Source organism: Felis catus, chromosome E2 (genome assembly GCF_018350175.1).
Source record: "Felis catus isolate Fca126 chromosome E2, F.catus_Fca126_mat1.0, whole genome shotgun sequence".
NCBI classification, from domain to species: domain Eukaryota; kingdom Metazoa; phylum Chordata; class Mammalia; order Carnivora; family Felidae; genus Felis; species Felis catus.
This window is the reverse complement of record NC_058382.1, coordinates 48,550,401-48,576,189: the sequence shown is the minus strand read 5'-3', so window position 1 is coordinate 48,576,189 and position 25,789 is coordinate 48,550,401. Positions and strand designations below refer to the sequence as shown.

Genomic DNA, 25,789 nt, shown 5'->3' with positions numbered 1-25,789 from the left:
AACTGGAGAGTGTGATGCTAAGTGAAATAAGCCATACAGAGAAAGACAGATACCATATGGTTTCAGTCTTACGTGGATCCTGAGAAACTTAACAGGAACCCATGGGGGAGGGGAAGGAAAAAAAAAAAGAGGTTAGAGTGGGAGACAGCCAAAGCATAAGAGACTGTTAAAAACTGAGAACAAACAGGGTTGATGGGGGGTGGGAGGGAGGAGAGGGTGGGTGATGGGTATTGAGGAGGGCACCTTTTGGGATGAGCACTGGGTGTTGTATGGAAACCAATTTGACAATAAATTTCATATATATAAAAAAAATACAAGATGCCCAGATAAACAATGAATAACTTTTAGCATAAGTATTCCCCATGTAAGTTTTGAAACATTCCTATACTAAAAAGTTGTAGTTTATCTGAAATTAAAATTTAATTAGGTGGCTTGAAAAAAAAAAAAAGAAAGAAAGAAAAGAAAGAAAGAAAGAAAGAAAAAGAAAGAAAGAAAAAGAGGCAGAGAGAGAGGTAGACAGAGAATCCCAAGCAGGCCCATGCTGTCAGCACAGGGCCTGACATGGGGCTCCAACTCACTCACTATGAGATCATAACCTGACCCAAAATCAAGAGTCTAATGCTTAACTGACTGAACCACCCAGGCGCCCCAGTTAAGAGTCTCTTTTTTTGCATCTTTTATTCTTTGTTCAGCCTTTGCTTATTTTCAAAATTAGGTAGTTGCCTTTTTTATTTCTAGGAGGTGCTTATCTATTTTAGGGTGATTATCCTTTTGCCTTTGATACAAGCTCTGTCGAGTTTAGCATTTTTTTCATTTTGTGGATGCTTTTTTGTTTTGTATGTATAATTTTTATTTTTAAGCAGTCAGATTTATCATTCATTTATTTTATGGCTTCTGAATGTTGACTTATTGGTACAAAAGTCTTCCCCACTTTAAGATAACAGGACATGTCCTTTGTTTTCTTCTATCATTTCCACATTCAGATGTTGATCCATTTGTAATTTATCCTGATGCATGCTGTGAGGTATAGATCCAATCCCCTGCCCCATTGGCTATCTTGTCCTTGTGAAATGAGAAGCTGCTTTATCATTTTAGCTCTTTTTTCACGGTATGGGAGTCTCTTCCAGATTTTGCTAGTCTTTTGCATTGGTTTCTATTGATTCATGTTCATTCATGTTCTCACTGTTTTGCTTGCTAAGGTTTATAATATTTAAAAATATATATTAATATATGGAAGGAGTGCTCCCCTTATTTTTAGTTCTCTTTTGGACTATTCTTGCTTATTTTTCTATTTGAACTTTAAAATCTAATATCTAATTACACACACACGTGTTGGTGTTTTTATTTGAATTGCTTTAATAAAAACTGAAGTATAACACACATACAAAGAAGTGAATAAATTGTAAGTATACCGCTTGATAAGTTATCATAAAGCAAACATATAGTAAACTATTACTCAGATCTAAAACTAGAGCATTAGCAATGTGCAGAAGCCCCCCTAGACCTCAACTTCTTCTGAAAAGTAGTCATCATCCTCATTTCTTATGTCATAGATTGACTTTGTTGTTGTTGTTTTTATATACATGTACTCTTTTATATATGGATGGCTTCTTTGCTTCACAGTATATCTGTGAGGTTTATTTACCTTTTCTCTTGTTGATGGACGTTTAAGTTGTTTGAGTTTTTGGCTATCGTGAATAACATGGCTATGGCCGTGGACAACTTTTGGTATAACACTGGGCTTTTGGTGTCCATATATACACATTTCTGTTGGATATTTACTTACAAGAGGAATGTCTGGGCCATGGGATATGCATGTGTTCAACTTCAGAAAATGTCACCAACCCAGTTTTGCAAATAGATGTGTAACAGTTTACCCTCCTTCCAGTGGTATATGAGTATTCCAGTTATGCCACATCCTTGCAACACTTGGTTTTGTTGGTGTTTTAAATTTCATTCATTCTAGTGTGCCTTTGGTAGTTAATTATGGTTTTAATTTTCACTTCTGTAATGACCGATGAATTTGAGCACTTTAAATTTTTTTAATGTTTTTTATTTTTCAGAGAGAGACACAGAGCATGAGCAGGGGAGGGGTAGAGAGAGAGAGAGAGAGGGAGACACAAAATCTGAAGCAGGCTCCAGGCTCTGAGCTGTCAGCACAGAGCCTGACACAGGGCTCGAACTGTGAGATCATGATCTGAGCTGAAGTCAGACCCTTAACTGACTGAGCCACCCAGCCGCCCCAAGTTTGAGCACTTTAAAAAATACATGTGTTGGCCACTTAAATATCCTCTTTTTTGAAATGTATTAAGATTGCTTTAACTTTTCACATTAACTTCAGAGAATGGACATACATATTATGATGTTGAACCTTCTTATCCAAGAACATATGTTGTGCCATTAAAAAAAAGAAGAAATCTTCTATGTCCTTTGGTATTGTTTACTGGTTTTTAGTAAATACGTTGCATATTTTTTGATAAGTTTATTCCTAGATGTTTTCTCTTTTTTTGTGGAGTCTTTTTCTGTCTCTTGTTTGTAGTAGTTTCTTAGTCAAATCTCTTGGATGTGCTAAGCTTATAATCATACCATATATAAATGGAAACAATTTTATCTCTTATCCAATTCTTATATCTCTGATTTTTTTTAGCTTATTTAATTTCACTGACTAGAACCTTCTGTATAATGGTCGTAGGCACATGTGCCTGTGCTCTGACTTTAGTGAGAATGCTTCTGGTGTCTTCCAGTTAAACAAAATACTGGCTTTTATCTGAGTTTTGTTTTACAGTGTTAAGGAATTATTTATTTTCTACTTTAATGAGGATTTTTTAAAATCAGAAAATGGTGTTGAAGTTTGTCAAATGTTTATTACATTTATGGATCTCCTAGAATCTATTATTATGTTGTATTAAGAAGTTTCCTAATATTGGGGCTCCTGGGTGATTCCGTTGGTTAAGTGTTCCACGCTTGATTTCAGCTCAGGTCATGATCTCATGGTTCATAGTGAATTCAAAACCCACCTGGGGTTCTGTGCTGAACCCTCCCCCACTCTTGCATGTGCATGCTCTCTCTCTCTCTCAAAATAAATAAATATTTTAAAAAACATTAAAAAATAGAATTTACAAAAATTTTCCTAATATTGAACCATCCTTGCACTCCTAATAATAAATAAATAAATTCTCTGTGGTCTCTTAATGTGCTTTGCCACCCTACTGGAGACGCTTTGTTGACTGAGTCAATTGCCACTGTGGAGAGAGTCTGTGGACATTACAGTCATTACATATGGGCTGATGTGGCCTTTCCTGAAGTAAGGAGACGTTGGTTTGGTTCTCTTCCAGGAAACCCAGCTCCAAACTTTCCTGGTGTAATGGCAATAGAAACTCAGGTTGGTGTGCCTAGGTGGCTCAGTCAGTACAGTATGTAACTCTTGATCTTGGGGTCATGAGTTCAAGCCCCACATTGGGTGTAGAGCTTACTTAAAAAAAAAAAGAAAAAAGAAACTGGGGTTTTCCAACAGTTTAGCAATTTAGGAAAAACTGCATGATTTTAGCCTTTTTCATTTTATCTCCGTTGTTATGATTAATTTCAAAACAAAACATCAAAACCCCCCAAAAACATAACTAAACAATATTTATTATACACAGTTTTGTTTATGTACTACTACAGAGGATGTTGCAATGGGCTTTAGACTCTCTGGGTTATTATAAATACAACTTGGGACTCACTGTCCTAATTTTTCTCAAGAAGGGGGAAAAATGTTAAAAGAGTCTGGGGCTTGGTCACTGGAGGGATGCAGTGCCCAATCCATAGAAGAGGCATCCATGTGGCAGTGCAGCCCGGTGGTTAAGACAGTAGCTTCTAGGCCAGTTTGTCTCGGCTTAAATCTTGACTCTTCAATTTCCTACTACTTGTGTGATCTTAGACAAGTTACTTTACCCCTCTCGTCCTCAGTTTTCTCATCAAAAAGTGAGGATGATAACAGTTCCTACTTCTAGCCTTGTTATGAGGATTCAACAAGTTTAATACATGGCAAGTTCCTTGGCAGTAAATGTGGGAGAGGGGCGCCTGGGTGACTCGGTTGAGTGTCCAACTCTTGATTTCGGATCAGGTCATGATCTCGGGGTTTGTGAGTTTGGGCCCCACGTTGGGCTGCATGCTGACAGAGTGAAGCCTGCTTGGAATTTTCTCTCTGACCCTCCGATGCTCACACTCTCTGTCTCTCTGTCAAAAATAAGTAAATAAACTTTAAAAAACACATGGGAGAGCCTGATTGGGGATTAAAGCATCCAGGGGGGATTGGACCAGGTGGTTCCCCCCCCCCCCAGTGGCTTCCATGACCTTTGCTGCCCTCAGTCCTCATGCAGATGCCTTCAGGGTGTGCTTAGGCAAGTGAGCAGCGCGTTCTCAAGAGCAGGGGCTTCTAAGATGAAGCAAAATATGAAGAAAAAAAATGTCCATTTGTCAGCGTCTGGGCTACAGAAAGCAAAGGAATGAAAGATTCTTGAAGGTTGATATTTCAGATAATACATTTATAGAGTTAATGAAGAAGAGCTGGCCCAACGCTCTTGGCCCCTGACCAGATTTTTCTGCAGTCTTTAATTCCGAGGCTCCCTCAGAGCAGAATTTCTTCACCATAGGGCAGGTATGTGTTTAACTTCATTAGAATTGACAAACCGTCTTCCAAAATGATTGTACTGGTTTACATTCTCAAGGGTAACGTGTGAGAGTTACAGCTGTTCCCCATCCTCGTGAACTGAGTTATTTTTAGGTGATAGTTATTTGCTGCATAGAGAGGATGACCCTCTGCCGAGGTGTCCCTCCACGGCCCTGTCAGGCTAAAGACCCTCCAGCTACTGGCTTCTACCTCATTCCTGTTTGCTTTGTTGTGTTTTCTGTTATTCTGTTGTTCCAGGGAAGTTTTCACGCACTAAGGTTTGCTGGAGTCCCTTTGTCCCCTATCCCTTTCTTCCAAGAACAACGCTAGTGTGGAGTCTCCACTCTCTGTTCTTCCACTCTTGAGTCTCCTTGCTTGTCAGGGGTCAGAGGTTGAGCTTAAGGGCTGGAGGTCAGAGGTCAGAGTTCTTCAGAGGGACAGCAGCAGCTTTCTTAAAGTAGGAGCTGTTTAGAGCGTTCAGGGGTCCCATGTGACCAGTTCCACACTGAGTTTCTTTCTTCTTTCACAATCCAGTAAAGTGTTTTCCTCACAGATCTCTATTGATGGTGCAAAAGCAACAGCAATAAAGGAAATCATTCAAAAATAAAAGAGGAGGCATAAGTTTTCCAAAACTCATTTTTACTGCTATTTATAATAGTGAATAATAATAATGGTAAATACTGAGCTACTGTGCACACTACACCAGCTCATGTTCTGAGCTTTCCATACACAGAAACTGCAAATCCCCACATAACCCTTTGAGGCTGTAATTTGATATCAAACGCATTTTACAGATGAGCCTGAGGCGAGAAGAGAATCTTCACCTCTCCTGCTGCAAGGTGGAGCCAGAATTTGAACTCAGGCATTTGTAGCTTCAGAGTCTCTATCTTACCTGCATGTTTTTTCCTTAGGTCATTCACATTTTAGAAACTTAGCTCATATTTGTTTAAATATTACCTGCCATAAATGGGTGGTCACAAAAATGAATACTCTGATAACATAACGTAATTCTAACATGTTCTTGTTTCTCCTCCCTCATTCCCATTTTTTAAAAATGGTTTGTGGTTATTGGTCTCATGGTTAAGAAAATTTTGTCCACCTGAAAGCCACAAAGATCTACTCCTAGGTTTTCTTCCAGAATTTTTGTAGTTTTAGGTTATTTGTCCGGGGATGTTCAATAGTTTCTGCAGTACTGGTTGAAAGGACTCCTTTGTCCTGTTTTCTCTGAGTCTGGCTTTTCTCAGTAAATGGGAGGGTTAATTCACAGAGGTGCCACAAGGAGAAAAAGGCATAATCATTTTGCTCTACCAGACGTAAACCCACTGGCACATGGTTAGCACTCAAAAAATAGCAATTAGTCCTCAGATTATGCCAACTGCTTTCCTGTGGTTTGACATTAAAGTCATTTCCAGTTTTCTTTCTTCAAATGTAAATAGCAATGCAATAGATATTCCAGGTGTCCAGCTTTCCTTCTTCTTTAAAATTATTTTGGGGTATATTTATGGATCTTTATCCATACTACAAGTTAGTGCTAAAAGTGTTTGGACCCCTGCACTCTGGAAACCATGCATTGCTTTTGACACAGCTCTGCTTCCAACCAGAGGGAGCTTCTTGGAGGGTTAAAAATTGGAATCATTGCCTTCCCTTGGAAACCTTTCCTGTCTCCTAACCCCACACTCAGCCCAGGGTCCCCTGGTTAGTGTTCCTCATCTTTTTAACTGCACACACTTTCCTATGATACCATTTTCTATGCAGTTATTTACCTGTTGCCTCCCCCACTGGTCTGTGTGCTTCTTACTGGAATCATAACTTACTCGTTCCTAGCACAGTGGCTGCGCATAGTAGACGCTTAGTACAATGGTCACTATAAGAATGGCATCGAGTACTGCTACTGGGTGGGCGGACTCCTCTGAGACGAGCCTTCTAATAACAGCATTCTTTCACCTTGCTTCCATGACATCTCTTCGTTTATAGTTTTCTCTAAGTGAGGCATTGTAGCCCTGGTTAATGTTGGATGGTGTTACAGGATGCCCGGATTCTGCATTAAGTAACATTGGATCCCAGACTGAGGAAATTATTTTCTGTTCTTTTTCAACCCTTCTTTCCTAGGAAGGGTTTCTCAGCCTGAGCGCTATTGACATTTGTGGATGGAAAATTCTTTGCCATCGGGGGCTGCTCTGTGCATTGTAGGGTGTTTGCGGCATCTCTGGCCTACATGCACTAAATGCCAGTAGCAGTCCCACCCTTAGTTGTGACAACCAAAAATACCTCTTGACATTGCCAGATATCACCTGGGGGACAGAGCCCAGCTCCTGGTTGAGAACTACTACTCTGGGGAAAAGAGTCTGTGCCAATATATTTTAAACACTGTTCTAACACATCCCTAGCTCAGAGCCTTCAGCAGGCAAAGCTTTCTCACCAGGACTTAATGACATTGTTTTGCTTTCCTTGATGTCCCTTTTCCATTTTGGCAAGCAAGAACTCTTTTTCTTTTGATGAAAGTGTTATAAAGTTTTCTTTACAAATTAATTTAAGTAAAAAGGTGAGTACATCTAGAGGAATATATCTCAGTATATATAAATATGGCCCAAACAGTGTTGTGCTAGACACCTGGCTCCGAGAAGAGGCTGTGTAACTCATCTTCCTGTTTCAGCACTTCGGTCATCTGTGGTACTGGGCAGGTGTTCATGTTTTGTTTCATCCAAGACAATATGCCAGCTTGGGTGATGCCCTAGGGATCTGGCATGGGTGCCCAGCCTCCCAGATGGGCTGCTACTGGTGATTACATACATGCAGCACCTGCCAGAAATGTTCAGCTTGCTGCAAGCATTTGGTCTGTGGACCCAGGAGTGGTTCTTACTGATAGAATCTTCCAGGTGACTTTGGATCACAAGGGTTAAGGCACTGCATGTCTGGGTCCCACCCAGTTTTGTCTGGGAAACAAGCATTTGAAAACAGGCCTGAAGCCCTTTCTGATTTCATAGAGAGGTTGGATGTGGGAGGAAAGCAAACATTTCCATCCTATCAGACATCTTGGCAAAACTGCTAATTGGTTGCTGCCTCTGCTTGCTTTGTGGGAAAAGGCTTGATCAGATAGCAAAGTAAGTGAGAATATCACACTTAGCAACCCTTGATGAATTAATGGGTGTAGACATTAAGCATCAGTGGCTGTCAACATCAGAAAAGAATGAATATCAGAGACATTACACACCTCCTGTTGAAATATCCCAGTTCCACTTATAGTGGGGACAAAGGGTTTGAGCTTGAGTCTGAGCCAGTTGCCAATATGCAGAAACAGAGGACAAAGGAACGTATTGAATTATACTGTGAGTGTGCAGTCAACAAAGTCTGGACTGGAGATGCTTTAGAGAGCAAATATCCTGGGTTCTTCAACAGATGAATTATAAGAGAAAGAATGGGATGGAGGAGAAACCCCATAGATTAAAAGAGATCTAAAAGTTATGTGAAATTTTAAAAAAGGACAAAGCTTAAAAACTATAGTGTTGAGGGATGCACACTTGATAAAAAGTGTGGTTGATAAAGCCCTAAAGAAACCAACAATGTGAATGCTATTATGGGATGGTGGTTACTTTTTTTGGGAGAGCTGTGATTGGGATAGGTCTCATGGGGGGGCTTTTTGGGTGCCTGGCCAACCTTTCTATTTCTTGATTGGGTGGTTGTTGTAAGGCATGGTTGTCTGTACATTTGTTTTATGCTATATGTATCTGTGTTTATTTTAAATATTTAATATGTTAATATTTAATTTTAAATATTTTATTTTATATTATTATTATTTTTAAGTAATCTCTACACCTGGCATGAGGCTCAAACTTACAATCCCGAGATCAAGAGTCACATACTCTAGTTACTGAGCAAGCCAGGCAACCTGATGTGTGTTTTATTTTAAAATAAAAAGTTTTTAAAAAGCAGTATGTTTTAAAAAATAATATGCAACCTTTTGTAGGCAAAAAGACAAACTATGAAAAACATGTTTCTATTTTAAATTATAAAAAGTTTAAGGATAAAGCTAATAAAAATGTTTTATCTCAAGGGAGAGAGAAATAATGTGGGAGAAAGATAGGGACTGGAAGCACTAGAACTTTCTGAACATACTTTTTATAGTCTGTATTTAGCAATTATGTGTTTTATATAATTAAAATGAAAAAAAAATTAAATCCCTAAAAATAACAAACACATGGAAATGCATGGTTCTTTGACTAACAGTTCCATTGGGGAGATAACTAAAGATAGAAGAAAATAGAAATCTTAAACTGAATGGACTTGTCTTTTTTTTATTATTATTTTTAAATTTTTATTTTTTAAAATTTGCATCCAAATTAGTTAGCATATAGTGCAACAATGATTTCAGGAGTAGATTCCTTAGTGCCCCTTCCCCATTTAGCCCATCCCCCCTCCCACAACAACTCCAGTAACCCTCTGTTTGTTCTCTGTATTTATGAGTCTCTTCTGTTTTGTCCCCCTCCCTGTTTTTATATTATTTTTATTTCCCTTCCCTTATGTTCATCTATTTTGTCTCTTAAAGTCCTCATATGAGTGAAGTCTTATGTTTTTTGTCTTTCTCTGACTAATTTCACTTAGCATAATACCCTCCAGTTCCATCCATGTAGTTGGAAATGGCAAGATTTCATTCTTTTTGATTGCCGAGTAATACTCCATTGTGTGTGTGTGTGTGTGTGTGTGTGTGTGTGTGTGTGTGTGTGTGTGTGTGTATCTCTATATATACCGCATCTTCTTTATCCATTCATCCATCGGTGGACATTTGGGCTCTTTCCATACTTTGGCTATTGTTGATAGTGCTGCTATAAACATGGGGGTACATGTGTCCCTTTGAAACATGTCCCTTCGAAACACCTGTATCCCTTGGATAAATGCCTAGTACTGCAATTGCTGGGTTGTAGGGTAGTTCTATTTTTAGTTTTTTGAGGAACCTCCATCCTGTTTTCCAGAGTGGCTGCACCGGTTTGCATTTCCACCAGCAGTGCAAAAGAGATCCTCTTTCTTTGCATCCTCGCCAACATCTGTTGTTGCCTGAGTTGTTAATGTTAGCCATTCTGACAGGTGTGACGTGGTATCTCATTGTGGTTTTGGTTTGTATTTCTCTGATGATGAGTGATGTTGAGCATTTTCATCTGTCAGTTGGCCATCCGGATGTCTTCTTTGGAGAAGTGACTCTTTATGTCTTTTGCCCATTTCTTCACTGGTTGTTTGTTTTTTGGGTGTTGAGTTTGGTAAGTTCTTCATAGATGTTGGATACTAACTCTTTATCTGATATGTCGTTTGCAAATACCTTCTCCCATTCTGTCGGTTGCCATCCGGATGTCTTCTTTGGAGAAGTGACTATGTCTTTTGCCCATTTCTTCACTGGTTGTTTGTTTTTTGGGTGTTGAGTTTGGTAAGTTCTTCATAGATGTTGGATACTAACTCTTTATCTGATATGTCGTTTGCAAATACCTTCTCCCATTCTGTCGGTTGCCTTTTAGTTTTGCTGATTGTTTCCTTCACTGTGCAGAAGCTTTTTATTTTGATGAGGTCCCAGTAGTTCATTTTTGCTCTCATTTCCCTTGCCTCCAGAGACGTGTTGAGTAAGAAGTTGCTGTGGCCAAGATCAAAGAGGTTTTTGTCTGCTTTCTCCTCGAGTTTGATGGCTTCCTATCTTACATTGAGGTCTTTCATCCATTTTGAGTTTATTTTTGTGTGTGGTGTAAGAAAGTGGTCCAGGTTAATTCTTCTGCATGTCTCTGTCCAGTTTTCCCAGCACCACTTGCTGAAGAGACTGTCTTTTTTCCATCGGATATTCTTTCCTGGTTTGTCAAAGATTAGTTGGCCATACGTTTGTGGGTCCATTTCTGGGTTCTCTATTCTGTTCCATTGATCTGAGTGTCTGTTTTTGTGCCAGTACCATACTGTCTTGATGATTACAGCTTTTGTGGTATAGCTTGAAGTCCAGGATTGTGATGCCTCCTGCTTTGGTTTTCTTTTTCTGGCTATTCGGGGTCTTTTCTGGTTCCATACAAACTTTGGGATTGTTAGTTCTAGCTCTGTGAAGAATGCTGGTGTTATTTTGGTAGGGATTGCATTGAATGTGTAGATTGCTTTGGGTAGTATCAACATTTTAACAATATTTGTTCTTCCTATCCAGGAGCATGGAATCTTTTTCCATTTTTTTGTGTCTTCTTCAATTTCTTTCATAAGTTTTCTGTAGTTTTCAGTGTATAGATTTTTCACCTCTTTGGTTATATTTATTCCTAGGTATTTTACGGTTTTTGGTGCAACTATAAATGGGATCGATTCCTTGATTTCTCTTTGTGTTGCTTCATTGTTGGTGTGTAGGAATGCAACTGATTTCTGTGCGTTGATTTTATATCCTGCCACTTTGCTGAATTCATGAATCAATTGTAGCAGTTTTTTGGTGGAATATTTTGGTTTTCCATATAGAGTATCATGTCATCTGTGAAGAGTGAAAGTTTGACCTCCTCCTGGTCGATTTGGATGCCTTTTATTTCTTTGTGTTGCCTGATTGCAGAGGCTAAGACTTCCAATATGTTGAATAACAGTAGCAAGAGTGGACATCCCTGTCTTGTTCCTGACCTTAAGGGGAAAGCTCTCAGTTTTTCCCCATTGAGGATGATATTAGTTTTGGGTCATTCATATATGGCTTTTATGATCTCAAGGTAGCATGGACTTGTCTTATTAAGTTACAATATCAGTGTTAGGGGCACCTGGGTGGCTTAGTGGGTTAAGCGTCTGACTTAGGCTCAGGTCATGCATGATCTCATGGTTCGTGGGGTTGAGCCCTGCATCAGGCTCTGTGCTGATAGCTCAGAGCCTGAAGCCTGCTTCAGATTCTGTGTCTCCCTCTCTCTCTGCCCTTCCCCTGCTCGCACTCCTTCTCTCTCTTTCAAAAGTAAATAAACATTTAGGGTGCCTGGGTGGCTCAGTCGGTTAAGCACCCGACTTCAGCTCAGGTCATGATCTCATAGCTCGTGAGTTTGAGCCCTTTGTTGGGCTCTGTGCTGACAGCTCAGAGCCTGGAGCCTGCCTCAGATTGTATGCCCTCCTCTCTTTCTGTCCCTTCCCGTTTGTGCTCTATCTCAAAAATAAATAAATATTTAAAAAGTGTTAAAAAACCAAAATAAACACTTAAAAAATTATAATATCAGGGTTACCATTTTGAAACTACTATCCATATAGAAGGATAAAACAAGTAATCATCTTAAATCTCATTAAGAAACAAGATTTTCAGCATAAGACAAAAGAAATGCAAATAATTCAAAGAAGAAGTTAAAAAAAAACCTTTATAATTCTAATGACTTATCTATAAGTTAATGATTTATTTTTCTGTTTCTTAAAAACTTTATTGCCTAGGTCTGTCCACCTGAAAAGCCTATAGACACTGAATCAGGTAGTCATAAGCACTCCTGGTGTTCAGGGTGTGGTTTCTAAGTACCAGTCCCCGCTAAAAGAGTTCCTTGGAAAAGTAGCTGATTTCTAGTCTAAGGCAGAAATGTCCAAGATGAGGCTGGAATCTCAGTCATACTTGAAAGCAAGGAAGTTATTGAAGACTCCTGGAGCCCTGTCAGTAGGACAGGACCTTACTGGAAGGAGCTCCCACTAACCTAATGATGAAATAATTTGAACATCAAGAAGAATAACAAAAGCCACTTTGGAAAACAGCTTGACAATTTCTTATTGTTTAATCTCCAGCTATCATATGACCTAGTGACTCACTCCTAGGTATTTCCCTAACAAAAATAAAAATATATGTCCACTGAAGGACCATCTGGATGCCAATAGCTTTATTCATACTTACAAAAACCTGGAAACACAAATGTCTGTCAACTCAGAAATGGATAAACAAACTGTGGAATAAATAGGATTACTACTCAGTAATAAAAGGAACAGACCACTGCTACACTCAGCAATGTGTTGAATCCCTAACACATTTACTAAATGAAAGACGACACAACAGAAATGGCACCATACTATATAATTCTGTTTATATAATATTTTTTGGGAGAAACCTTACTAGGGACAGCATTTGGATAAATGATTGCCAGAGGTGTAGGGTGGGGCAGGGGATTGGCTGCAAAGGAATACAAGGGAAGTTTTTGGGGTGATAGAAATGTTCCAGATCTTAAAATAATGTGTTGGTGTATATAGTTATTAAAACTCATCCAACTGTACACTTAAAGAGGATGACTTTAGTGTGTGTCAATTATTCCTCAATAAACCTGACTTAAAAGTAACTTTAATGGGTTGAAATATGTAAATAAAAAATTAATAAATTTAAAATGATACTGAAAAATCGTCATTAATTACCTTTGGAGGATTCTAGGAAAGAACTCATTCTGAAAACTGGTAGGTAAGTCAAAGGAAAGAATCAGACTTTTATCCTGATTTTTCCATACAGACCAAACTTTGAGATAAGAAAATAGATGGGGAGGGAAAGTTCTCCATTCTAGGAGGATCACGTTAATATAAACGTAGAAGGAAAGATACAAGCATCAAGGCACCACCTGGATTGACTAATGGAACACTGATGAGAGCTAGAATCTTCACTGTTTGATGAAAGGTAAAAGGCTGATAGAGAATTTTGTAATAGATGAATCATGGAGAAAGAACACGACATTAGCTCACTGAGATGAGAAAACATTTTGTGCCTCCTGCTGGAAGGCAATATGTCCTGTGAAAATTATACTCAAACCCAATAAAGCTTTTTGAATATTGAGGTATGCAGAGATAACTATGTTGAATGGCATTCCAAGGGTGCAATCAGCCAGATCCAGAATGTGGTAAGTCTATAGGACATTGACCCCATTGCTTCAGCAACAACAAAAAGGGAAAGTAAACTTTTAGAGATTAAAAAATCTTAAGAGTTCAGAACTTGCTACAGATCTATAGATCTACAGAAATCAAGCTAGCGTGGTACTGACATAGAGGTAGATGGACATCTAGATCTATGGTCAACTGAGTTTTGCTGAGGATGCCAGCCAGTGAAGGAAGAATGGTCATTTAAAAAAAAAAATGGCCCTTGCCCACCAACGCAAGTTATTCAAGACAGCACAGGGGAAGTGCCCTACAGTTCCGCATCACTCCAGGGACTATCCAAAATGACGAAACAGAAGAATTCCCCTCAAAAGAATCTCCAGGAAATAATGGCAGCTAATGAACTGGATTTAAACAATATAACAGAAAGTGAATTTAGAATAGTAGTCATAAAATTAATCGCTGGGCTTGAAAACAGTATAGAGGACAGCAGAGAATATATTGCTACAGAGATCAAGGGACTAAGGAACAACCAGGAGGAGCTAAAAAATGCTATAAATGGGCTGCAAAATAAAATGGAGACAACCACAGCTTGGATTGAAGAGGCAGAGGAGAGAATAGGTGAATTAGAAGATAAAATTATGGAAAAAGAGGAAGCTGAGAAAAAGAGAAAAAAAATCCAGGAGTATGAGGGGAGAATTAGAGAACTAAGTGATGCACTAAAGAGAAATAATCTACGTGTAATTGGTATTCCAGAGGAGGAAGAGAGAGGGAAAGGTGCTGAAGGTGTACTTGAAGAAATAATAGCTGAGAACTTCCCTGACTAGGGAAGGAATAAGGCATTGAAATCCAAGAGGCACAGAGAATTCCCTTCAGACGTAACTTGAATCGATCTTCTGCACGACATATCATAGTGAAACTGGCAAAATACAAGGATAAAGAGAAAATTCTGAAAGCAGCTAGGGATAAACGTGCTCTAACGTATAAAGGGAGACTGGTAAGACTCGTGACGGATCTCTCTACTGAAACTTGGCAGGCCAGAAAGGAATGGCAGGAAATCTTCAATGTGATGAACAGCAAAAATATGCAGTTGAGAATCCTTTATCCAGCAAATCTGTCATTTAGAATAGAAGGAGAGATAAAGGTCTTCCCAAACAAACAAAAACTGAAGGAATTCATCACCACTAAACCAGCCCTACAAGAGATCCTAAGGGGGATCCTGTGAGACAAAGTACCAGAGACATTGCTACAAGCATGAAACCTACAGACATCATAATGACTCTAAACTCCTATCTTTCTATAATAACACTGAATGTAAATGGACTAAATGCGCCAACCAAAAGACATAGGGTATCAGAATGGATAAAAAAAAAACAAGACCCATCTATTTTCTGTCTACAAGAGACTTGTTTTAGACATGAGGACACCCTCAGATTGAAAGTGAGGGGATGGAGAACTATTTACCATGCTACTGGAAGTCAAAAGAGAGCTGGAGTAGCCATACTTATATCAGACAAACTAGACCTTAAATTAAAGGCTGTAACAAGAGATGAAGAAGGGAATTATATAATAATTACAGGGTCTATCCATCAGGAAGAGCTAACAATTATAAATGTCTATGTGCCGAATACGGGAGCCCCGAAATATATAAAACAATTACTCACAAACATAAGCAACCTTATTGATAAGTATGTGATAATTGCAGGGGACTTTAACACCCCGCTTACAACAATGGATAGATCATCTAGACACACAGTCAATAAAGAAACAAGGGCCCTGAATGATATATTGGATCATATGGACTTAACAGATATATTTAGAACTCTGCATCCCAAAGCAACAGAATATACTTTGTTCTTGAGTGCACATGGAACATTCTCCAAGATAGATCACATACTGGGTCACAAAACAGCCCTTCATAAGTATACAAGAATTGAGATCATACCATGCATACTTTCAGACCACATTGCTATGAAGCTTGAAATCAACCAAAGGAAAAAGTCTGGAAAACCTCCAAAAGCATAGAGGTTAAAGAACACCCTAGTAAAGAATGAATGGGTCAACCAGGCAATTAGAGAAGAAATTAAAAAATATATGGAAACAATCAAAAATGAAAATACAACAATCCAAATGCTTTGGGATGCAGCGAAGGCAGTCCTGAGAGGAAAATACATTGCAATCCAGGCCTATCTCAAGAAACAAGAAAAATCCCAAATGCAAAATCTAACAGAACACCTAAAGGAAATAGAAGCAGAACAGCAAAGACACCCCAAACCCAGAAGCAGAAGAGAAATAATAAAGATCAGAGCAGAAATACACAATATAGAGTCTAAAAAAACTGTAGAGCAGATCAATGAAACCAAGAGTTGGTTTTTTGAAAAAATAAACAAAATTGATAAACCTCTAGTCAGGCTTCTCAAAAAGAAAAGGGAGATGACCCAAATAGATAAAATCATGAATGAAAATGGAATTATTACAACCAATCCCTCAGAAATACAAGCAATTATCAGGGAATACTATGAAAAACTATATGCCAACAAACTGGACAACCTGGAAGAAATGGACAAATTTCTAAACACCCACACACTTCCAAAACTCAATCAGGAGGAGCTAGAAAGCGTGAACAGACCCATAACCAGTGAAGAAATTGAATCAGTTATCAAAAATCTCCCAACAAATAAGAGTCCAGGACCAGATGGCTTCCCAGGGGAGTTCTACCAGACATTTAAAGCAGAGATAATACCTATCCTTCTCAAGCTATTCCAAAAAAATAGAAAGGGAAGGGAAACTTCCAGACTCATTCTATGAAGCCAGTATTACTTTGATTCCCAAACCAGACAGAGACCCAATAAAAAAAGAGAACTACAGGCCAATATCCCTGATTAATATGGATGCAAAAATTCTCAATAAGATACTAGCAAATTGAATTCAACAGCATATAAAAAGAATTGTTCACCATTATCAAGTGGGACTCATTCCTGGGATGCAGGTTTGGTTCAACATTTGCAAATCAATCAACGTGATACATCACATTAATAAAAGAAAAGGTAAGAACCATATGATCCTGTCAATTGATGTAGAAAAAGCATTTGACAAAATTCAGCATCCCTTCTTAATAAAAACCCTCGAGAAAGTCGGGATAGAAGGAACATACTTAAACATCATAAAAGCCATTTATGAAAAGCCCACAGCTAAAATCATCCTCAATGGGGAAAAACTGAGAGCTTTTTCCCTGAGACCAGGAACACGACAGGGATGTCCACTCTCACCACTGTTGTTTAACATAGTGTTGGAAGTGCTAACATTAGCAATCAGACAACAAAAGGAAATCAAAGGCATCAAAATTGGCAAAGATGAAGTTAAGCTTTCACTTTTTGCAGATGACATGATATTATATGTGGAAATCCAATAGACTCCACCAAAAGTCTGCTAGAACTGATACATGAATTCAGCAAAGTTGCAGGATACAAAATCAGTGTACAGAAATCAGTTGCATTCTTATACACTAATAATGAAGCAACAGAAAGACAAATAAAGAAACTGATCCCATTCACAATTGCACCAAGAAGCATAAAATACCTAGGAATAAATCTAACCAAAGATGTACAAGATCTGTATGCTGAAAACTATAGAAAGCTTAGGAAGGAAATTGAAGAAGATATAAAGAAATGGAAAAACATTCCGTGCTCATGGGTTGGAAGAATAAATATTGTCAAAATGTCAATACTACCCAAAGCTATCTACACATTCAATGCAATCCCAATCAAAATTGCACCAGCATTCTTCTCGAAGCTAGAACAAGCAATCCTAAAATTCATATGGAACAACAAAAGGCCCCGAATAGCCAAAGTAATTTTGAAGAAGACCAAAGCGGGAGGCATCACAATCCCAGACTTTAGCCTCTACTACAAAGCTGTAATCATCAAGACATCATGGTTTTGGCACAAAAACAGACACATAGACCAATGGAATAGAATAGAAACCTCAGAATTAGACCCACAAAAGTATGGCCAACTAATCTTTGGCAAAGCAGGAAAGAATATCCAATGGAAAAAAGACAGTCTCTTTAACAAATGGTGCTGGGAGAACTGGACAGCAACATGCAGAAGGTTGAAACTAGACCACTTTCTCACACCATTCACAAAAATAAACTCAAAATGGATAAAGGACCTGAATGTGAGACAGGAAACCATCAAAACCCTAGAGGAGAAAGCAGGAAAAGACCTCTCTGACCTCAGCCATAGCAATTTCTTACTTGACACATCCCCAGAGGCAAGGGAATTAAAAGCAAAATGAACTCTTGGGACCTCATGAAGATAAAAAGCTTCTGCACAGCAAAAGAAACAATCAACAAAACTAAAAGGCAACCCACGGAATGGGAAAAGATATTTGCAAATGACATATCGGACAAAGGGCTAGTATCCAAAATCTATAAAGAGCTCACCAAACTTCACACCCAAAAAACAAATAATCCAGTGAAGAAATGGGCAAAAAACATGAATAGACACTTCTCTAAAGAAGACATCCGGATGGCCAACAGGCACATGAAAAGATGCTCAACGTCGCTCCTCATCAGGGAAATACAAATCAAAACCACACTCAGATATCACCTCACGCCAGTCAGAGTGGCCAACATGAACAAATCAGGAGACTATAGATGCTGGAGAGGATGTGGAGAAACAGGAGCCCTCTTGCACTGTTGGTGGGAATGCAAACTGGTGGAGCCACTCTGGAGAACAGTGTGGAGGTTCCTCAAAAAATCAAAAATAGACCTACCCTATGACCCAGCAGTAGCACTGCTAGGAATTTACCCAAGGGATACAGGAGTACTGATGCATAGGGGCACTTGGACCCCAATGTTTATAGCAGCACTCTGAACAATAGCCAAATTATGGAAAGAGCCGAAATGTCCATTAACTGATGAATGGATAAAGAAATTGTGGTTTATATACACAATGGAGTACTACGTGGCAATGAGAAAGAATGAAATAGGGCCTTTTGTAGCAACGTGAATGGAACTGGAGAGTGTTATGCTAAGTGAAATAAGCCATACAGAGAAAGACAGATACCATATGTTTTCACTCTTATGTGGACCCTGAGAAACTTAACAGGAACCCATGGGGGAGGGGAAGGAAAAAAAAAAGAGAGGTTAGAATGGGAGAGAGCCAAAGCATAAGAGACTCTTAAAAACTGAGAACAAACTGAGGGCTGATGGGGGGTGGGAGGGAGGGGAGGGTGGGTGATGGGTATTGAAGAGGGCATCTTTTGGGATGAGCACTGGGTGTTGTATGGAAACCAATTTGACAATAAATTTCATATATTAAAAAAAAATGGTGCTCGGACAGCTGGCCACATGAAAAAGAATGAAGTTGGGCTCTTAGCTCACATCATATACAAAAATTAACTCCAGATCTATCACAGACTTAAATGTAAGAGCTACAACTATAAACCTCTTAGAATGAAACATATATAAATCTTTGTGACCTTGGTTTAGGCTACAGTTTCTTAGATGGGACACCAAAAGCAAAGACAACCAAAAAAGAAAAAAAAAAAGATAAACTGGACTTCATCAAATTAAAAAACTTTTGTGCATGCTGGGACACTATCAAGAAAGTGAAAAGACAACCCACAAAATGGGAGAGCATAGTTACAAATCATGTATCTGATGAGAGTCTAGAACCTAGAATGTATAAAGAGCTTTTACAACTCAAAAATAAAAAGGAAGGGATGCCTGACTCTTGATCTTGGCATCTTGAATCCGAGCCCCATGTTAGGTGTGGAGATTACTTAAAAATGAATTCTTAAAAAATAAAAAATAAAGAGATAATCTATTTTAAAAACAGGCAAAGGACTTCAATAGACTTTTTTCTAAAGAAGATAAATGGCCAGTAAGCACATGAAAAGATGCTCTGTAGTCATCAGGAAAATACAAGTAGAAACCACATTTTGCACCCACTGATGTGTATAATAAAAAAGAGTAACAAATGTTGACAAGGCTGTGGAGAAATCAGAGCCTTATTCACTGTTGATGGGATATACACTTTGGAAAACTCCTTTGGAAAACAGACTGAATGGTTCCCTCAAAAAGTCAAACACAGAGTGACCATATGACCTGGCAACCCCATTCCTGGGAATATACCCAAGAGAAAACATGTCCACACAAATGTTCATAGCAGGACTATTCATAATTGCCCCCTAATGAGAACAACCCAAATGTCCCTCAGCTGGTGAAGGACTAGAGAAAATGTGTATCCATACAATGGAATATTATTTGACGATAAAAAGGAATGAAGTATGGTCTCAGTGGTAAGACAGTGTTGCTGCGGAGTGCCATGTGTTAATGGTGGTGACAGAACCAGAGCTGCTCCACAATGAAGTAAGGAGGGAGGCAGAGTCTTTCAAGGAAAAAGGAAATGCGAACCATACCAGGAAAGATTACAATGAAGCTTGTAACCATTATACAAAGGACAAAGATATGTGTCCTAAAAATTCTAGCTGTAGTGAGAATTGAGCAGCCACTTTCATGATGCTCAGAGGGTTCCAGGAAACTTTTGGAGATGCACAGCAGTGAAGTTGAATGACAGTTTCCCCTGGGGACATCTATGGGAAGGCAAATGCCCCCTATCTCTAGGGAATGCCATGGCAGCATGTCACAGTTTCCAGAGAGTCCTGCAACTGGATCAAAAAATTCTCGGGCACAACAGGAGTCCAAGAATGCTCGTAGAATATGAGAAAATAACAGAAACAGATTTTGAGAAGTCGGATTTTCGGAAAGTGGTTTTCTGCATAGAGTGTTCCCTGCCTGCCATTGCTTCAAAATCACCAAAGCATACTATTTAGCAATGCTGGGTCATTATCCAGAAGCACAGTTTGTGGCCAGTGACATTCCACCAATGTGCATGCTGTGTAGGAATGAGGTCTTTGCCTATATTATGAAGACTGTATTGGCACTTCAGTTTTTTGTACAGGCTCCCAAGATGGCTCCTGATCATCAAAATGACTACCTGGCTTGCAGAAATGCCAAAGCACTTAAAGCAAAGAGGATGGGAATAAAGCATTTAAAGAAGGAAATTACAAGCTGGCATGTGAACTGTACACAGAAGCCTTGGGGAACAGACCCCAACAATATAAAAACAAATGCTGAACTCTACTATAATTGGGGTACAGATCATTCCAAGCTTAGGAAAGGAGATGGTGCAATAGAAGACAGCACAAATGCAGTGAAGCTCGATGCCTCTCACTTAAAATACTCCATGGGAAGAGCTCAGTGTAACATGGGCACAGAAAAATATGAAGAGGCAGTGCAGGACTGTGGAAAAGTGCAGCAGACGGAGAAAACATAAGAACAAATACAGCTCCTAAAAAATGCACAGCTGGAGTGAAGAAAAGGAAAGATTATTACAAGATTCTGGGAGTGGACACGAATGCCTCTGAGGACAAGATCAAGAAAACTTACCAAAAATGAGCCTTGGAGCATCATGCAGATGGGCACAGGGGAGCCAGTGCTGAAGCTTAGAATGAGGAGGAGAAAAAGTTCAAGGAAGTCAGAGAAGCTTTTACTGTCCCCACTGGTCCCAAGAAGAAGAGTCACTGTGACATTGGACAGGACCTGGGTGAGAAGGGCATGAATATGGGTGAGTTTGATGCCAACTGTATTTTCTTTGGCATTCTTTGGTGGTGCTGGGCCTTCAGCTTTGAAGCATCTGGTCCAGGGAATTTCCTTTTTCAATTTGGCTAGCAAGAGAAAACCATCCAAAATCCAGAGAGTGCAGACTTTCTCAGCATGACCTTGAATGTGGACAAAATTCACCTCCTTTCTTCTTCACTTTTCCATGTTCTTGGAACAGTTTCTTCTTCTCATGTGGATACCCTGGGTCTGTGTGGATAAGGTGAAGGAGAGGGTGTGGGAGGGAGGAACGACTTGGACAGGGAAGCAGTTTGTGAATTTTTGTTCGGCTGTTTAACTTTATTTAAAAAGGCAAAAAAATGGGGGGTGGCACCTGACTGGCTCAGTTGGTAGAGATTACGATTCTTGATCTCAGGGTTGTGAGTTCGAGCCCCACACTGGGTGTGAAACCTACTTGAAAAAAAAATAATAAAATCCTCTTCGGGCACCTGGATGGCTCAATTGGGTAAACGTCTGACTCTGGATTTTTGGCTCAGGTCATGCTGTGGTTCGTGAGCTCGAGCCCTGAGTTGGGCTCTGCACTTACAGCACGGAGCCTGTTTGGGATTCTCTCTCCCCACTCCCCTCTCTGCCCTTCCCCCACTTGCACTTTCTCTCTCTCTCAAAATAAATAAATAAACATTAAAAAATATAAAATAAAATTAAAATACTCTTTAAAAAAGGAAAAAAAAACTAAGGGGTTAAAATGTTTTGGCCCTTAAAAAAGAAAAATAAAAGGGAGGGGCACCTTGCTGGCTCAGTTGGTGGAATGTGCAACTCTTGATCTTGGGGTTGTGAGTTCGAGCCCCAGGTTGGGTGTAGAGATTACTTAAAAATAAAACCTTAAATTTAAAAAAAAAATTTTTTTTTTCAACGTTTATTTATTTTTGGGACAGAGAGAGACAGAGCATGAATGGGGGAGGGGCAGAGAGAGAGGGAGACACAGAATCGGAAACAGGCTCCAGGCTCTGAGCTGTCAGCACAGAGCCCGATGTGGGGCTCGAACTCACGGACCGCGAGATCGTGACCTGGCTGAAGTCAGACGCTTAACCGACTGCGCCACCCAGGCGCCCCTTAAATTTTTTTTAAAAAAGGAATGAAGTACTGATAAATCTCATGTCTTAGTTTGCTTGAGCTGCCATAATAAAATGCCATAGTTAGGGTGGCTTAAAGAACAGAAATGTACTTGCTCATGGTTCTGGAAGTCTGAGATCAGTGTGCTGGAATGGTTGGTTTCTTCATTTCTTTACAAAAAAAATTTTTAAATGTTTATCTATTTTTTTTTTTCATTTCAACGTTTTTATTTATTTTTGGGACAGAGAGAGACAGAGCATGAACGGGGGAGGGGCAGAGAGAGAGGGAGACACAGAATCGGAAGCAGGCTCCAGGCTCCGAGCCATCAGCCCAGAGCCTGACGCAGGGCTCGAACTCACGGACCGCGAGATCGTGACCTGGCTGAAGTCGGATGCTTAACCGACTGCGCCACCCAGGCGCCCCATATCTATTTTTGAGAGAGAGACACACACGGAGTGGGAACAGGAGAGGGGCAGAGAGAGGAGACACAGAATCCCAAGCAGGCTCCAGGCTCAGCGCTGACAGCACAGAGCCTGACTAGGGGCTCAAACTCATGAATCATGAGATCATGACCCGAGCCAAAGTTGGACACTTAACCGAATGAGCCACCCAGGTGCCCCAAGAATGGAGGGTTCTGGTGTGGCCTCTCCCCTTGTTGCAGGTGGTTGCCTTCTCGTTTTGTGCTCACACGATCTCTTCTCTGTGGGGGCACGCAGAAACCGCTAGCAAACTCTCTGGTGTCTCTCTTTTTTTTTTTTTTAAGTTTATTTATTTATTTTGGGACAGAGAGAGAGAGAAAAGAGAATGAGTGGGGGAGGGGCAGAAAGAGAGAGGGGGACAGAATATCTGAAGCAGGCTCTGGGCTGACAGCAGAGAGCCCGATGCAGGGCCCAAGCTCATGACCTGAGCTGAAGTCCCCCCTGTGTCTCTTCTTACAAAGGTACAAATCCCATCATGAGGCCCCACCCTTGTGACCTCATCTAACCCTGATCTACCTCCCAGTCACCCTAATTACCTCCCAGAAGTCCCATCTCAAATACCATCACACTCGGGGCTAGGGCTTCAACATATGAATTTAGGGGGACAACGTGCAGTTTATCACATGGTACAAGATGAATGAACCCTGAAAACATTACACCAAGTGAAAGAAGCCAGTCATAAAGGGCCACATACCATATGACTCCATTAATACAAAATGTCTAGAGGAAGCAAATCCATAGAGACAAAAAGCAGATTAGTGGTTCCCAGGGACTGGGGGTGGGGGAGGGCAGGAAATACACAGTGACTGCTAATGAATACAGTTTATTTTTGGGGTAATGAAAATGTTCTGGAATTAGATTGTGGGCGATTGTTGCACAACTTTGTGAATCTACTAAAAAAAGAATCCCACTGAATTATACACTTAAATTTTTTTTTAATTTACATCCAAGTTAGTTAGTATATAGTACAACAGTGTTTCAGAAGTAGATTCCTTAGTGCCCCTTACCCATTTAGCCCATCCCCCCTCTCACAACCCCTCCAGTAACCCTCTGTTTGTTCTCCATATTTATGAGTCTCTTCTGTTTTGTCCCCCTCCCTGTTTTTATATTATTTTTGTTTCCCTTCACTTATGTGAATCTGTTTTGTGTCTTAAAGTCCTCATATGAATGAATCTTACGATATTTGTCTTTCTCTGACTAATTTCGCCTAGCATAATACCTTCTACTTCTATCCACGCAGTTGCAAATGGCAAGATTTCATTCTTTTTGATTGCCAAGTAAAACTCCATTGTATGTGTGTACACACACACACACACACACACACACACACATACACCACATCTTCATCCATCCATCAATGGACATTTGGGCTCTTTCCATACTTTGGCTATTGTTGATAGTGCTGCTATAAACATGGGGGTACATGTGTCCCTTTGAAACATGTCCCTTCGAAACACCTGTATCCCTTGGATAAATGCCTAGTACTGCAATTGCTGGGTTGTAGGGTAGTTCTATTTTTAGTTTTTTGAGGAACCTCCATCCTGTTTTCCAGAGTGGCTGCACCAGTTTGCATTTCCACCAGCATTTCCACCAGCAGTGCAAAAGAGATCCTCTTTCTTTGCATCCTCGCCAACATCTGTTGTTGCCTGAGTTGTAAATGTTAGCCATTCTGACAGGTGTGACGTGGTATCTCATTGTGGTTTTGATTTGTATTTCCATGATGATGAGTGATGTTGAGCATTTTTCGTCTGTCGGTTGGCCATCTGGATGTCTTCTTTGGAGAAGTGTCTCTTCATGTCTTTTGTCCATTTCTTCACTGGATTATTTGTTTTTTGGCTGTTGAGTTTGACAAGTTCTTGATAGATTTTGGATACTAACCCTTTATCTGATATGTCGTTTGCAAATATCTTCTCCCATTCTGTCGGTTGCCTTTTAGTTTTGCTGATTGTTTCCTTCACTGTGCAGAAGCTTTTTATTTTGATGAGGTCCCAGTAGTTCATTTTTGCTCTCATTTCCCTTGCCTCCAGAGACGTGTTGAGTAAGAAGTTGCTGCGGCCAAGGTCAAAGAGGTTTTCGCCTGCTTTCTCCTCGAGGAGTTTGATGGCTCCCTGTCTTACATTGAGGTCTTTCATCCATTTTGAGTTTATTTTTGTGTGTGGTGTAAGAAAGTGGTCCAGGTTAATTCTTCTGCATGTCTCTGTCCAGTTTTCCCAGCACCACTTGCTGAAGAGACTGTCTTTTTTCCATCGGATATTCTTTCCTGGTTTGTCAAAGATTAGTTGGCCATACGTTTGTGGGTCCATTTCTGGGTTCTCTATTCTGTTCCATTGATCTGAGTGTCTGTTTTTGTGCCAGTACCATACTGTCTTGATGATTACAGCTTTTGTGGTATAGCTTGAAGTCCAGGATTGTGATGCCTCCTGCTTTGGTTTTCTTTTTCTGGCTATTCGGGGTCTTTTCTGGTTCCATACAAATTTTAGGATTATTTGTTTTAGCTCTGTGAAGAATGCTGGTGTTATTTTGATAGGGATTGCATTGAATATGTAGATTGCTTTTGGTAGTATCGACATTTTAACAATATTTGTTCTTCCTATCCAGGAGCATGGAATCTTTTTCCATTTTTTTTGTGTCTTCTTCAATTTCTTTCATAAGTTTTCTGTAGTTTTCAGTGTATGGATTTTTTCACGTTTTTGGTTATATTTATTCCTGGGTATTTTATGGGTTTTGGTGCAACTATAAATGGGATCGATTCCTTGATTTCTCTTTCTGTTGCTTCATTGTTGGTGTATAGGAATGCAACTGATTTCTGTGCATTGATTTTATATCCTGCCACTTTGCTGAATTCGTGAATCAGTTCACACAGTTTTTTGGTGGAATCTTTAGGGTTTTCCATATAGAGTATCATGTCATCTGTGAAGAGTGAAAGTTTAACCTCCTCCTGGCCAATTTGGATGCCTTTTATTTCTTTGTGTTGTCTGATCGCTGAGGCTAAGACTTCCAATACTATGTTGAATGACAGTGGTGAGAGTGGACATCCCTGTCTTGTTCCTGACCTTAGGGGGAAAGCTCTCAGTTTTTCCCCATTGAGGATGATATTAGCATTGGGTTGTTCATATATGGGTTTTATGATCT

At 39.7% G+C, this 25,789-nt stretch overlaps 1 protein-coding gene and 1 pseudogene across 1 annotated transcript in view; both read left to right on the top strand.

Moving 5' to 3' along the window:
* Window positions 1–25,789, top strand: part of IL34 (interleukin 34) — a 47,272-nt gene that overhangs the window by 5,482 nt on the left and 16,001 nt on the right. The window lies entirely within an intron of this gene.
* LOC101094643 lies at window positions 19,247–21,511 on the top strand (annotated as a pseudogene).